Here is a 14,521-nt window from a genome sequence, read left to right on the forward strand (position 1 = left end):
ACACATGCAAGCAATTAACGTCATCATTTTTACAAAGGAATATTTACTGAACATATATTAACAAGAGCAAAAATAACAACAAAAATGCTATTTTTCACCACATTAGGATATGCTACTTTACCACCTTAATACAAGGGGAGAATAGGCTCAAGGTGAACGAGGCTGCTACCAACATTTCTACTACCATGTTAATTTTCAGTTTCAGTACATAGGTCTGATCACGCTGTCCCCCTACTCATTAAATTCCAGTGGCTTCCTATTGCCTCCAGGAGCAAATACAAAATGCTTATTTGGCACTCAAAGCCTTTGCTAACCTAGCCCTCTCCACTCTTCTTATACCTTACTTCCCAAAACAGTTTTCCATCCCATGACACTGACCCCCTGTCTGTTCCACAAAAAAATAAAAATAAAATAAAACCACATTTCACCTCAGCTGCAGGTATTTTCTCAGCTTTCCCCGCAGGACTGTAATGCTCTCCCTCCTCTCCTACTACTGACCTCACTGGCTTCTTTTAAGTTCCAACTAAAATCCTACATTCTGCAGGAAGCTTTCCCTAGTTAACCCTTCTTAATTTCAGTGCTTTTCCTCTTTTAATTATTTCCTACTTTTCCTGTCTGTAACTTACTTTCTATATATTTGTATGTTTCCTCCTTTAAATTATAAGCTGCTCGAGGGCAGGAACTATCTCTTGCGTTTTTTATCCCCTGCAATTAGTACAATGCCTGGCACATTGTAGATGGTTAATTAATGTTTATGGGATGAATGAGTATAGCTTATGGACACGTCCCTCCATTGCAGGACATGGTGTCTCATCCTTCAGGTAGATCCAATACTCTGCTAGATCAGGCAGGTTACTTCTTAGTTTTCTCCTTCCTGGGCTAGGCTATTAAAATTCTGGTGGCACTTATCACTTTTTGAAAGCTCCTGAGTCTAAAAAAAAGTAGTCTCGTTTAAAACACAGGCTTGCCAATGAGCTCATATGCTCACAAAGCAATCTTGGAGGTGAGGAAGGATGCTCTCTCCACTTGTTCTGGAGTTCTGGACGTAGTCCTAATACTTTGTGGAGAACAGAAAGAAAAGAGAAGTCAAGTTCTTCTATTGGAGCCTTTTGTTGCAGTTTAGGAGCCAATTAAAAGGCTTTTCTTCACCATACAAAGAAATCAACCCAGAATACTTGCATATGATTTGACTCAGGGAAGTTCCCTGCCTTTAAGCACCATTACAGCCTTTCAGAAGCAGGATCAACAAAACCCCTCACCTGTTTTGGCAGCAAACAGAGACCCTTTTGAATGCCCTAAGGATGGGACACCAGTGGGCCAGTCCCCCTGTAACATCCTGTTACTACTCTTTTGAACAATAAACTTGCATAAATGATTGATTTTCTGGTAATTTGAATGTCTCACCAAATTTGTATTTTTTATTATAAAATGTAAAAATGACTGGTAAAATAAAGCTTTTCTAATTGTAAGGTAAATGTCAAACTAGATTTGGAGAAAGAGAGTGGTAATGGGAATGAAATGGATCTGATATCTGTCAGGCAAAGTTATAGAACCCTCATATTCCACAAAAACAGTATACTGAAACCATCCAACATTGTGCAGAAGGCAAAAAAAAAACTTGGCCATTATGAATTTCATTCAGTTTAATCTTCCAGGCTTTCAAAATTAGAAGTGCTTATTGAGAAAGTCTCAGTACTATAATCTTATGGATTTATAATAATGTATGCCACATTTATGACCTTATCAACTATTCATTTGGTTGAGCTACCCCTATAGCATCCTAGAAAGGAGTACATGAAAATCTGGGGTGATAATGAACTGCTTTCTACACACCACCTCTGTAATAACTTTGAACTATCCAGAGGTGCCATTTCAACAATATTTATGAAATCTGTTTACATTTCAAGTACAGCAACACCTAAGCTTACTACTGATTACAACTTTAATGGATTATTTTGATTGCTTATTTGAGAGAGCTCCCTGTTTCACATTAAATTCTCCTGAACTACTGAATGCAGAATGAAATCCTCTCACGTGGCTATCCCTGTGATAATCGCAGACTCCTTCTTCATTGCTTTCTAATAATCAAATGTTTACCTAAAAAAGAAAGACCAGATTTATCTCTATTTAATTACTAAATCACTCAACTAAATTTGAGCTCCTCTTCATTCCATTATTTAACTGTTTCTGCTTTATGTTAATCTTTGGGTTTTAAAACTGAACCAGAAGCCAAGTTCTAATGGCTATCTCACACCATTCATTACCCCACACCACTCTATTTATTAAAGAAGTATGTTTGGTGATTATTTCATTTTAGCATTCAAAGTACTTATAAGTGTGTTGTTGATTTTGTACAACGGTGTTAAAGTTAGCTGTTTGTATTCCTGGTAAGAGATGTAAGAACTCTGACCCTTACAAATGAGAAATAGAAAACATACCTTTAGCTAATGAGTATGCAGATCTGATAACTCATTCCAAAGTGTTAAAAAAAATTAGCTTATGTTCTATTTGTTATTATGACAACTGATCTGCGATTTTCTCTTTTAAAAATAAACACTATATATAGAAAGACAGAACATAAGGGTTTAACCATCTTCCTCTTCTCAATTACTGATGCTTTTGTTTCTTCCACTAAACACTGAGAAATCCAACCCTAACTATTTCTGTATAAGAGTTCTTAGTACCTTTGATCTCCATTTTAGGTAAGCACTGACCCCAGTTGTGCAGATGGCAACTCATGCACAATTGTGCAGGTGTTTGGTTTTTTTTTAACTTTCTTACATAAATCTTTCATAAAGGTCCTACCCAACCTGCTAGAGACCTATCTCTAATCCTTTTAATAATTCATGGATATAAGTACCTATCTCACTCTCACCACATTACCAGCACTCCTTTTCCTGTTATGCACGTCCATGGTGATGTGTTTTATGCTACTTCTCACATGTATTCTTGCATGTAATACGCTATATTCATCCTATATCAGTTGGGAAACCTATAATTCTTTTTCTCCTTATATCATGATGACCACAGTCATTTATCACTGCTTAGAAAATGTCAATATTAAGAAATGTTTTGTGAAAGTGGACAAATTTGCAATAATTGAAAGCAATATGAAGTTTCTCAATCTATAATCTATACCTCCTATTCAACTCTGTGCCAAATTCTGGGGTGGGGAAACAATAATCAGCTCCTATTTAGACATGAAGTCATAGAATCATAGAATTAGAACTTGAAGGGATATTAGTAGCCTTCTAATCCAACTCCTTCATGTTAGAGACGATGAAATTGAGGCTAGGGGAAATCAAGTGTCTTGCCTAAAGTCATGCAAGTAATAAATGTCAAATGTAACAACCAACTTGAGAAACTCTCTTCACAATACATTTGCAAGTCCCATGTTAATAAAGTTAATTACATTTATAGTTTTCTTAATATTAAACTAACCCCGAATTCATGTTGACCAAATATTATTTCAAACAACCTGAAACACATGAAATGAACTAATGTTTTTGAAAAATCAAAAGTGGTATGGTATGCTCAGAGATATGATTTTAATCCAGGCCTTTTTGCTCCAGAGCCAGAATTTCTTCCTCTCTTCCATTTCTCCTCTCATTTGCTCCATCAGTGCAGATCACAACTGATCTACACCTTTTCATCTCAGGGGATTTTTGTCCATATTCTCCCACAAGTCTTCCACAGAGGATACACCGAAAATGCTGGAGGCCTCCTTCTAGAGTTCTGGACATTTCATGTTACCCCTCGTTCACACTATATGTATGACATATCCACCACTTTTGCCCATCATTTATATAGATATAGATACATATGTGTGTGTTTGTGTATGTATAACTCTTCTTCTTGAGCACAGGTCGTTGTTTGGAATATGCTACAAGTCAATTGCACATAACATCTTATTCATCTCTCCATTGTCATGTGAGTCGGTTGAAATTTAATTCTGCAGTGACTTAATGTTCCCACATGCACAACCGTACAGTACTACTTAGAAAGCATTTGTATTTAAAAAAATGTTTTTGTTCTGAAGAGTAGATTGAGATTCTTGAAAGGACTACACACTTTCCAGAATGTAATCCATGTTTCTCTCTGCATAGCCTGTTGAATCATAGTCTAAATTCATTGATACTATACAGTACTCATCCCAGATACATGTGCAGAGGATTCACAAATAGCCACTAAATTGCACAAGATACATAGTATAGAAAACAGGAATTTTACATTGGTTTACCTCTTTTCTTACATGGATTTTCAGGCTGATTTCTTTTGAATAGTTATGAATCTCATAAAGGAAGCCTTATAGTATTCTAGGGTTCTGTGTACTCAGGAGAACATCATGTATAAACAGAAGCATCCGTAGGGACTCACCATTTATTAGTAATCTCTCTTTCATTCGGACTCGTGTAGGAATCCTCCATTACAGTAATAAATATTTTATGCTTTCCTTGACAATGATCAGATCATTGTTGAACAGTTGTGTCTGTGGTTTTGTTTACAAGAAAACTTGAATGAGCTTAACATAGAAAGAGAAATTAATTGTAAGAGAGCGTAACGACAATGCTACTTGCTCCTACTGCGGCTGTGTAAGACCAACAACACCAGCACACAGGATGGCTGCTAGCACAGGTTGTTTGATCTGCTTTTCTAAGGAAAGCAACTTTAAGGGGTTAACAATCTCACTTTAATCAAACACACTTATATCATTCACTTAGTTCACGGGTAAAAGTCAGCACCCTGAACTTCAGAGCAAATACAAACAGAAACTACAAACGGAGAAAATATTAGCAGACAGGCTTCTAGCTGCCTGACCAAAGCTATACATACATAGCTAGCAGAGAGAGAGAAGCACCAACATCTGGGTTTTCAAAGCTGGGGCAAGGGTCCTTAGTGGCTACCCAGATTCTCCACATCAACATTCTTCCAATGAGTGAGCCCCAAACACAATTCGAACCTCAGAGTATATATATTCTTCTTCAGGGCCCAAGGGCTTCACCTCATCAGGGCTCCACACCCCTCCAGGGATTCACACCTCTCCAAGGTTTCACACCTCTCATGACCTAATTAGCAAAAGGGTGTGGGCCTTCCTACAAACAAAGGCAAGGCTCAATCAAAGGCACTTGGTTGACTTAGTGCTCAGAAGCACTCCAAAAGAAAAAAACAGTAAAAAATCCCACTTTGCTTGCCTTTGCATTTCACCCCTTCCAGGTCCTTGGTCCCACAATTTAAATGCTTAGCTGCATGGATAAAAAAACATGTTTAAGTTTCTACTATATGCAAATCATTATGCTAATCTCAAAAGATAAAAATAGAAAAGTAAAATTGTTCCTGCTATCAAAGAACTTGCATTCTAATGGGAGGACAACAGATACAGAAGGTTTCACCTGCAAGTCAGATAGAAAGGCCCAACAGAAAGGTTATTTAAGGTGAGGCCTTGGCAATACAACTTCTTTAATGTCATTTCTGCTGTTTAAAATCACATCAGTACTTGATGATAAATCTTTTGGTAGTGGCAAGGACTTTGGTGGTATGAATTTTTCCTTTCAGTATCTATGGCTGTAGGCTCCTCAAAAGACTCTGCCAGTCTACTTCATTTCTGTTTTCTAGAATGATGGCTTCAGGAGTGGATTATAAGTAGGCCTGATGCCACTGCCAAGGCTCTTGGGTTTATCTGCTCATTTTGGTCAGCAGTTGGTATTGGTGATAGCTAGGTAGGTGGTCCCCTTCACTATAGTAATTGTTGTCTTCCATTATGGCTTTAGGCCCCAGATTGAAAGCAGGGTATTTGGCCTGGGAAGGACTCCTATTCTCAGGGCTCTTGGATTCAGGGTCCTGGTTATGGGTACAAGGTGAATTTGAGGGAATGGTATAAAAAAATAAGGGATGAGAAAAAGGATTAGACTGGGTGCAAAATGAAGGGAGAGGCAGAAGGGAATGAATTATTTCACAGGAAGAGGTGAAAAAGACATATTGCAGTGGAGGGGAAGATGAGAGGATGGGCAATAGGCCTCCCTTGAACTTTCCTCTCATCAGTATTGGCACAAAGAGGGAATAATATACACAATCAACTGAATATAGAAATCTAATTACCCCACAGGGAAGTGGGAGGGGACAAAATTAAGCAAAAGGAGAGGGAGTAGTGACTGACAGAAGGGAAGGTAGATCAGGGGAGGTTGTTAATTTGATTTTTTTAAAAAGAAAGAAAACCGAATATCAGTGTCAGAAATGAAAAGGGTGAAATTATCACAAATGAAGAAGAAAATAAAGCAATCATTAGGAAATATTTTGCCCAAGTATATTCCAATAAATCTGGCAATCTGAGCAAAACTGATGAATATTTATGAAAATATAAATTACCTAGATTAACAGATCAGGAAATAGAATACCTAAATAACCCTATCTTAGAAAGAAAATTTAACAAGCCATTAATGAACTGCCTAGGAAAAAATCTCCAGGACCAGATGAGCTCACAAGCGAATTCTCTCAAATATTTAAAGAACAACGAATTCCAATACTATAAAAACTATGTGGAAAAAATAGGTGAAGAAGGAATCCTACCAAACCCTTTTTATGAGAAAAATATAGTGATAATACCTAAACCAAGAAGAGCTAAAACAGAAAAAAAAATTGTAGACCAATTTCCGCAAGGAATATCAATGCAAAAATTTTGAACAAAATACTAGCAAGGGGATTACAGCAATATATCAAAAGGATTGCTCGACTATGACCAGGTGGGATTTACATAAGGAATGCAGAGCTGGATAAATATTAGGAAAACTATCAGCATAATTGACCATATCAGTAACAAAACTAACAGAAATCATATGATCATCTCAATAGATGCAGAAAAAGCGTTTGACAAAATACGCACCCACTCATCTTAAAAACACTAGAGAGCATAGCAATAAAAGGAGTTTTGCTTAAAATGATGACTAATATCTATCTAAAATAATCAGCAAGCATTATCTGTAATGGGAATAAGTTAGACACCTTCTCAATGAGATCAGAGGTGAAGCAAGGATGCCCTTTATCACCACTGTTATTCAATATAGTACAAGAAATATTAGCTGTAGCAATGAATGAAGAAAAAGAAATTGAAGAAATTACAATAGTCAATGAGGAAACAAAACTATCACTTATTGCTGATGATATGATGATATACTTGGAGAATCTTAGAGAATCAACTAAAAAACTTCCTGAAATAATTAACAACTTTAACAAATTTGCAAGATATAAGATAAACCCACATAAATTATCAGCATTTCTTTATATGATCAATAAAGGCCAGAAGCAAGAGATAGAAAAAGACATTCCATTCAAAATAACTGTAAACAATATAAAATACTTGGGTGTCTACCTGCCAGGACAAACCCAGGAACTATATGACCACAGTTACAAAAACTTTTCACACAAACAAAGTCCAATCTGAACAACTGGGAAAAATATCAATTGCTCATGAGTAGGCTGAGCCAATACAATAAAAAATGACAATTATGCTTAAATCAAGTTTACTTATTCATTGCCATACCTATTAAACTACCAAAAAGAATTGATAGAGCTAGAAAAAAATAACAAAATTCATCTGGAAAAACAAAAGGTCAGGAGTATCAAGTGAATTAATTAAAAGAAATACAAAGAAAGATGGTCTAGCAATACCAGGTCTCAAACTGTATTATCAAGTAGTAATCATCAAAACTATCTGGTACTTGCTAAGAAATAGAGCAGTGGATCAGTAGAATAGATTAGGTACACAAGACACAGTAATCAATGACCATAGTAACCTAGTGTTTGATAAACCCAACAACACCAGCTTTGGGGATAAGAATTCACTATTTGACAAAAACTGTTGGGAAAACTGAAAAACAGTATGGCAGAAACTAGGCATAGACCAATATCTCACACCATATACCAAGGTAAGGTGGAAATGGGTACATGATTTAGACATAAAGGGTGACACCATAACTAAATTAGAAGTCCAAAGAATACTCTACCTCTTAGATCTATGGGGAAGGGAAGAATTCATGACCAAATAAGAGATAGAGAGCATTATGACATGTAAAATAGTTCATTTTAATATTATTATACCATATTAATATTAAAAAAAGCTTTTGTACAAACAAAACCAATGCAACCAAGATTAGAAGGAAAGCAGAAAGCTGGGAAATAATCTTTACAGCAATGCCTTTGATAAAAGCTAATTTCTTAGATATATGGAGAAGGCAATCAAATTTATAAGAATACAATTCCCCAATTGAGAAGTGTTCAAAGGTTATGATCAAGCAGTTTTGAGATGAAGAAATCAGATGAAGATGCCTATCTATAGGCATATAAAGAAGTGCTCTAAATCACTTTTGATTAGAGAAATGCAAATTAAAACAACTCTGAGGTACCACATCACACCTGACAGATTGGTTAATATAACAAAAAAAAAGAAAAATGATAAACCTTGGAGAAGATATGGGAAAATTGGGACACTATTGCACTGTTGGTGGAGTTGTGAACTGATCAAATCATTCTGGAGTATAATTTGGAACTATGCCCAAAGGTCAACCAAACCATGAATAGCCTTTAATCCAGCAATGCCACTACTAGCTCTGTATCCCAAAGAGATCATAAAAAAGGGAAAAGCATCTACATGTGAAAAATATTTATAGCAGCCTTTTTCATGGTGGCCAAGAGTGGAAAATTGAGGGAATGTCCATCAATTGGGGAATGGCTGAACAAGTTATGATATATGACTGTAATGGAATCCTATTGTGTAAAAAGAAATAATAACCAGGCAGCTTTCAGAAAAACCTTGAAAGACTTGTACGAACAGATGGAAAGTGAAATGAGCAGTACCAGGAAAACATTGTACACAGTACCAGCAACATCATGTGATGATAACTATGAATGACTCAGCTCTTCTTAACAACACAATGATCCAAGGTATGTACTAAGGACTCATAAAGAAAAATGCTATCCACATCCAGATAAAAAACTAATGAGCTCTGAATGCAGACTGAAGCATATTTTTTCACTTACTTTATTCTTTTTCATGTTTTTTCCCTTTTGATCTGTTTCTTGTTTCACAACTGTGACTAATAAGGAAATAAATTTCACATTATAGCACATATATAACCTATATCAAATTGCCTACCATTTTCAGAAGAGGGAAAGGGAGGGAGGAAGGGTGAAAAGAAATAGAACTTAAAATCTTGTAAAAATTGAATGCTAAATTTTTTATATGTAATTGGGAAAAAGAAAATGCTATTAAAAAAAGCATACCATGTTCTCTCAATCACTCTGTGTGTATGTGTGTGTGTGTGTGTGTGTGTGTGTGTGTGTGTGTACTAATATAGTCCATAATTTTTTTCATCTCCTTCCTTTCCAGAGAATATATTTTTCCTCCCAATCAATAATGGTTTATGGTTATGGTTTTAACCATCAGAATAATTTCCTAAAATGCCTCCAATTAAATCCTTCCTTTATTTATTAAAGAGAAATTTTAACAAAGCTTAACCAAGAAAGAAACCATGTCACACAGTTTGTGCAGTGTTCCAAATCCCCCACATATCTACTAAGAGGAGAAAAGTAGATTTTCAGCTCTTTTCTCTAGGGATACTATTGGTCATTGTTTTGAATCTGTGTTCAGCAACATTTTAGTGTTATTTTCATTTATATAATTATAGTCTTCTTATACTTTTATACTTTTCTTGTTTATTCTATTCTTTGTTCTATTCATCAGTTCCAATAATAAGTTTTCACATCAACAAATTAACTACCTCCCCTAGGAAACTTTATATAAACATTTTAGGGAGACTTTCTGCAAGAAGGTGGGAAAATGACTTTCAAACAGTGCTCTTTCTCCTACCACCTCAAAAAAGCAAATAAAAATTATAATTCTACCTAAATTAATTCAATTGTTCAGTGCCATACCAATCAAACTAAAAAAGAATTAATTTATAGAGCTGAAAAAATAACAAGAAGCTTCATCTGAAATAACAAAGTCAAGAATATTAAGGGAAACAGTGAAAAAAATGTGAAGCAAGGGACTCTACTAGTACCAATCTTCAAACTATATCACAAAATAGTAATCATGAAAACAATCTGGTACTGGCTAAGAAATAGATTTGTGAATCAGTGGACTAGATTAAGTACGTAATGCACAGAAGCAAATGACCATAGTAATCTAGTGTTTGGTAAACCCAAAGATTTAAGCTTTGCAAGCAAGAACTCATTATTTTACATAAATTTCTAGTATTGCTAGAAAGCAGTCTGGCAGAAATGAGGCATAGACTAACATCTCACACCATCTACCAAGATAACATCCAAATGGGTATATGATTTTGACATTGATGATGATATCAAAATTGTGAAAGCATGGAAAAATTTACCCATCAGATCTATGAATAAGGGAAGAGTCTATGACCAAAAAGGATATAGAGGATCAATGTGAAACAAAATGGAAAATTCTGATTGCATGAAATTATGAAAGTTTTGTACAAACAAAACCAATGCAGTAAAATTAGGTGGAAATGGGATACGGGGAGGGGAAGATTTGCAGTAAGTTTCTCTAATAAAGGCCTTATTTCTCAAATACATAGGAAGCTGGGCCAAACTTGTACAAGAAAAAAATCAGTCATTCCCCAATTGATAAATGATTTCTAAAAAGAGAGAAAAAGGTATGAATAGGCAGTTTTTAAAAGAAGAAATCAAAGCTACCAATATTCATATAAAAATGCTCTGAAACACTGTTTATAAGAGAAATGCAAATTAAAACAACTCTAATGTATCACCTCACACATATTAGACTAACTAACATGACAGAAAAAGAAAATGACAAATGCTGAAGAGATTTGGGAAAATACATTGATGTACTATTGGTGGATCTGTGAACTGGCCCAATCACTGTGGAGAACAATTTGGAACTATGTCCAAAAGGCTATAAAACTGTGCATACCATTTGACTTATCAATAACCCTATTAGGTCTCTGTATCTCAAACAGATTAAAGAAAAAGGAAAATGATCTATGTGTGCAAAAATATTTATAGCAGTTCTTTTTATGATGGAAAAGAACTGGAAATTGAGGAGATGCTCATCAATTAGGGAATGGCTGAACAAATTGTGGCACATAAAAGTGATGGAATACTATTGTGCTATTAGAAATGTTGTGGGGCAGCTAGGTGGTGCAGTGAGTAGAGCACTGGCCCTGAAGTCAGGAGGACCTGAATTAAAATTTGGCCTCAGACACTTGACACTTACTAGCTATGTGATCTTGGGCAAGTCACTTAACCCCAATTGCCTTGCCTAACCCCTCCAAAAATAAACAAACAGCATAAAAAAAGAAAAGAAATGTTGAGCACGATGGTTTCAAAAAATCCTGGGAAGACTTATAGGAACTGAAGAAAAGTAAAATGAGCAGAACAGGAGAACATTGTACACAGTAACAGGAATATTATAATGATGAATTGTGAAAGACTTAGCTGCCCTTATTAATACAACGATCTAAGACAATGCCAAAAGACTTGTGAATAACAAAATCAATTGTATCCAGAGAGAGAGAGAGTAAAGCTTGAATGAAGAATAAAGCAAACTTTTTTCATTTATTTAAGTTTTCTTGCCTTTCTTTGGTAACATGGTTAATATGGAATTATGATTTGCATAATTTTACATGCATAATTGATGTCATATTGTTTAATTGCTCAATGTGTAGGGAAGAGGTGGGAGGCAGGCAGAAAACTGGGAACTCAAAATTTTTAAAGTAAATGTTAAATATAATTTTTAAAGTAACAATTATATCAAAAAGCATAATTGAACAGCAGTCAAAATGAAATGAAGCATTATATTATGATATTTCATAAATTTTTTATTTCCTCTGTCTCTCTGTTTTTTTTCTCTTCTTTTCCCTTTTTCTTTTTGGCATTTGGTGATTGTCTGCTCTATTTGTATTTAGTTCTAAAATTCTAACTCAGTAGCCTCTGGGGCCACTACCATTGGAAGCTTGTGATGTGGGCTCCAGAATGAGATTCAGAAACTGACATAGACTCTGGGCTAGATGATAAAAGCCCTTGATTGTTGTCTATTCTGCGTGGAGTCTATTTCAAATGTCATTTTATTCAGTAGCTGTTGGAACTACTATGAGGCAGTGCCTACAGCACAGGGACCAGGGTACCTATTTAAGGTAGGCAGAGCAGGAATCTGTCAATGGAATGATGAAAAACCAAGGGGAAAAGTTATCCCAGGATAAACTTCTAGAATAACAAAAACAATAAAGCACAAATAGAATGATGGAGGAAAGAGGAAAGAGTAGAATGATCACAAGGGTTCCTGAATGTTTGAAAGGCCCATTGAAAGAGCTGAAGGAAGATATTGAAAGAGACAGCTTAGGACAGAAGCCGGGAAATAATAACAAAACAGTGAAAAAAATAGAAGAGGAAACTCAGAAATTAAATGATACAGCATAAAGATTAGCTCAGTTCCAAAGATGAAACATTGGGAAACCTTCATTGCCTATGAAATTAAAGGGTTGCTTAGACGATCTCTAATGTCCCTTCCAGCTCTAAATTTATGAATGCCAAATCCAGCCAATTCAATGATTGTTCTAGCAACGATATGGTTCAATAAGGGGTAATAACAAACTTTCTGTAGGTTTATTTTGACTTCCATTTCTTTTCATTTTCTTATGAGGTGATAAGGATCATAATATTCCACCATGTTCCTCCATAGCATTCCATAAATTAGTTTTCATTTTACACTGGTGTAAGCCTTGCTTGCCATGTCTCTCTGCTTCAGCAAGAGAGCTAATGTAGGGTTTCTGGGTGATCTTTTCTCCAGATTCCTGTTGTGATAACTGCTTTACAATGGCTTAGGTTTCACTGGAAATGATGATTATCAAAGTCAAAGATGTTGATCTTTGACTTTTTTCCATTTCCCCTCTTAGCATCATTTAGTTCATTTGAATAGGTCTTGTTAAAACTGTTGCGACTAACTTGCAGCATCCTTTTTTGCTCTCCACATTTTCTTCTATTGATTTTGATATTTATTCTAATTATTTAATTGTCCTGGTCACATATAGATAACTAAGTCTAACATGATTGCTGTATCACTAGCCAGTCATTTCTCGTTTGTTTAAATATAGTCAGTTTCATTTTGTTTGTGATATTATTAAGTGCTCTCCATGGGAGGTTAAGACAATCACTCTTTTCTAGAAAAAAATATTCTTTATTTGAGAGCAAAAGGTTTGGCACCTTTTTTTTCTCCTCAAACCTAAACCTCATTTTATAATGTACTTTTCATCACGTTCCCTTGCATCAACCTTTGCACTAGAGAAAGTAAATGTCCAAGTATGTGTTTACTTTGTCTGGAACATCTTGTCAAGTTCTCCATAGACTTTTCTGAGTCTTGATCCTCTTCAATATGTGCTGGTACAAAAGTGGTACAGAGCACTTTTGGGGTCCTGAACTTAAGGGAGCTTATAAGTAAGAGAAGCTAAAGAAGTGAGAAGATATAATCAAGTAAGCATAGAGAACTAAATTCTGTGACATGGTGGAGGGGTGGAGAATGGTAGAGAATAAATCCCAACTGGCAGCATCACAGATAGAATCCACAAGTTCAACTTTGCCATTGTGGGTTAAACTGAGCTCAGTCAAGCATTACTATTCCCAGTAGTAGGGGTAAAAATACTGAGGATCTGTAATGGCAAGCAAAGTGGGACTTTTCACTGTTTTGTCTTTTGGAGTGCTTTGATTGAGCCTTGCCTTTGATTGGATAAAGAGTTTTTGATGACCTGCTTAAGTGTTTCAAAAATCCAGCTAGCAGCTGTTATGGGGGTGAAAGACCAACACAAGCCCGACAACAAGAACGCTACCAGCACGATGCAAAAGCCCAGGTTCTTTTGGTCTGCTTAACTAAGGAAAGCAACAGTAAGGGGTTAACAAGCTTACTTTAATTCAGCATACAAATATCATTCACTTAGTTCAGGGGAAAAATCCAGCATGCTGAACTTCAGAGCAAAATACAAACAAAGTACAAACATCAACAGAGAGACCTTGTCTGATTCAAATCCCAATACATAGTTACCAGAGTTTAACAAAGTCCCAGCATCCAGGTTACGAGCTGGAGGGCTCTTAGCTACAGCTGCGCCACCAAGAGTGAGAGCCCTGTGCAAATGGCTCTGTCTTCTCTTCTTATACCGTTTCAGACGTCATCAAACGTCATCTGAATCACCAGAACTTAGGTTCCTATGATTAGCTCTTGAGTTAGCACCTCCCCTTAGTACCCTGGGAGTTTCACACCCACATAAGCTTAGCACCTAATAGGGGTTTGGGCCTGGGGCTTAGTAGCTGGTAAGACTCAATGAAATACACTGAATTAATCAAAGGAAACAAAAGCCAAACTCTTCAAGGGCCCTTGGTTGAACTGAGTGCTAAAAGCCCATTTTGCTTAGGAACACATTAAGTCACAAGAAAGCCTAAGTCACATGAGTTTGAGTCACATGGTTGTGATGCCCTCTGACCCTGAAAAAGTGTATAT

The sequence above is a fragment of the Trichosurus vulpecula genome, chromosome 4 (assembly GCF_011100635.1).
Source record: "Trichosurus vulpecula isolate mTriVul1 chromosome 4, mTriVul1.pri, whole genome shotgun sequence".
In the NCBI taxonomy this organism is placed as follows: Eukaryota; Metazoa; Chordata; class Mammalia; order Diprotodontia; family Phalangeridae; genus Trichosurus; species Trichosurus vulpecula.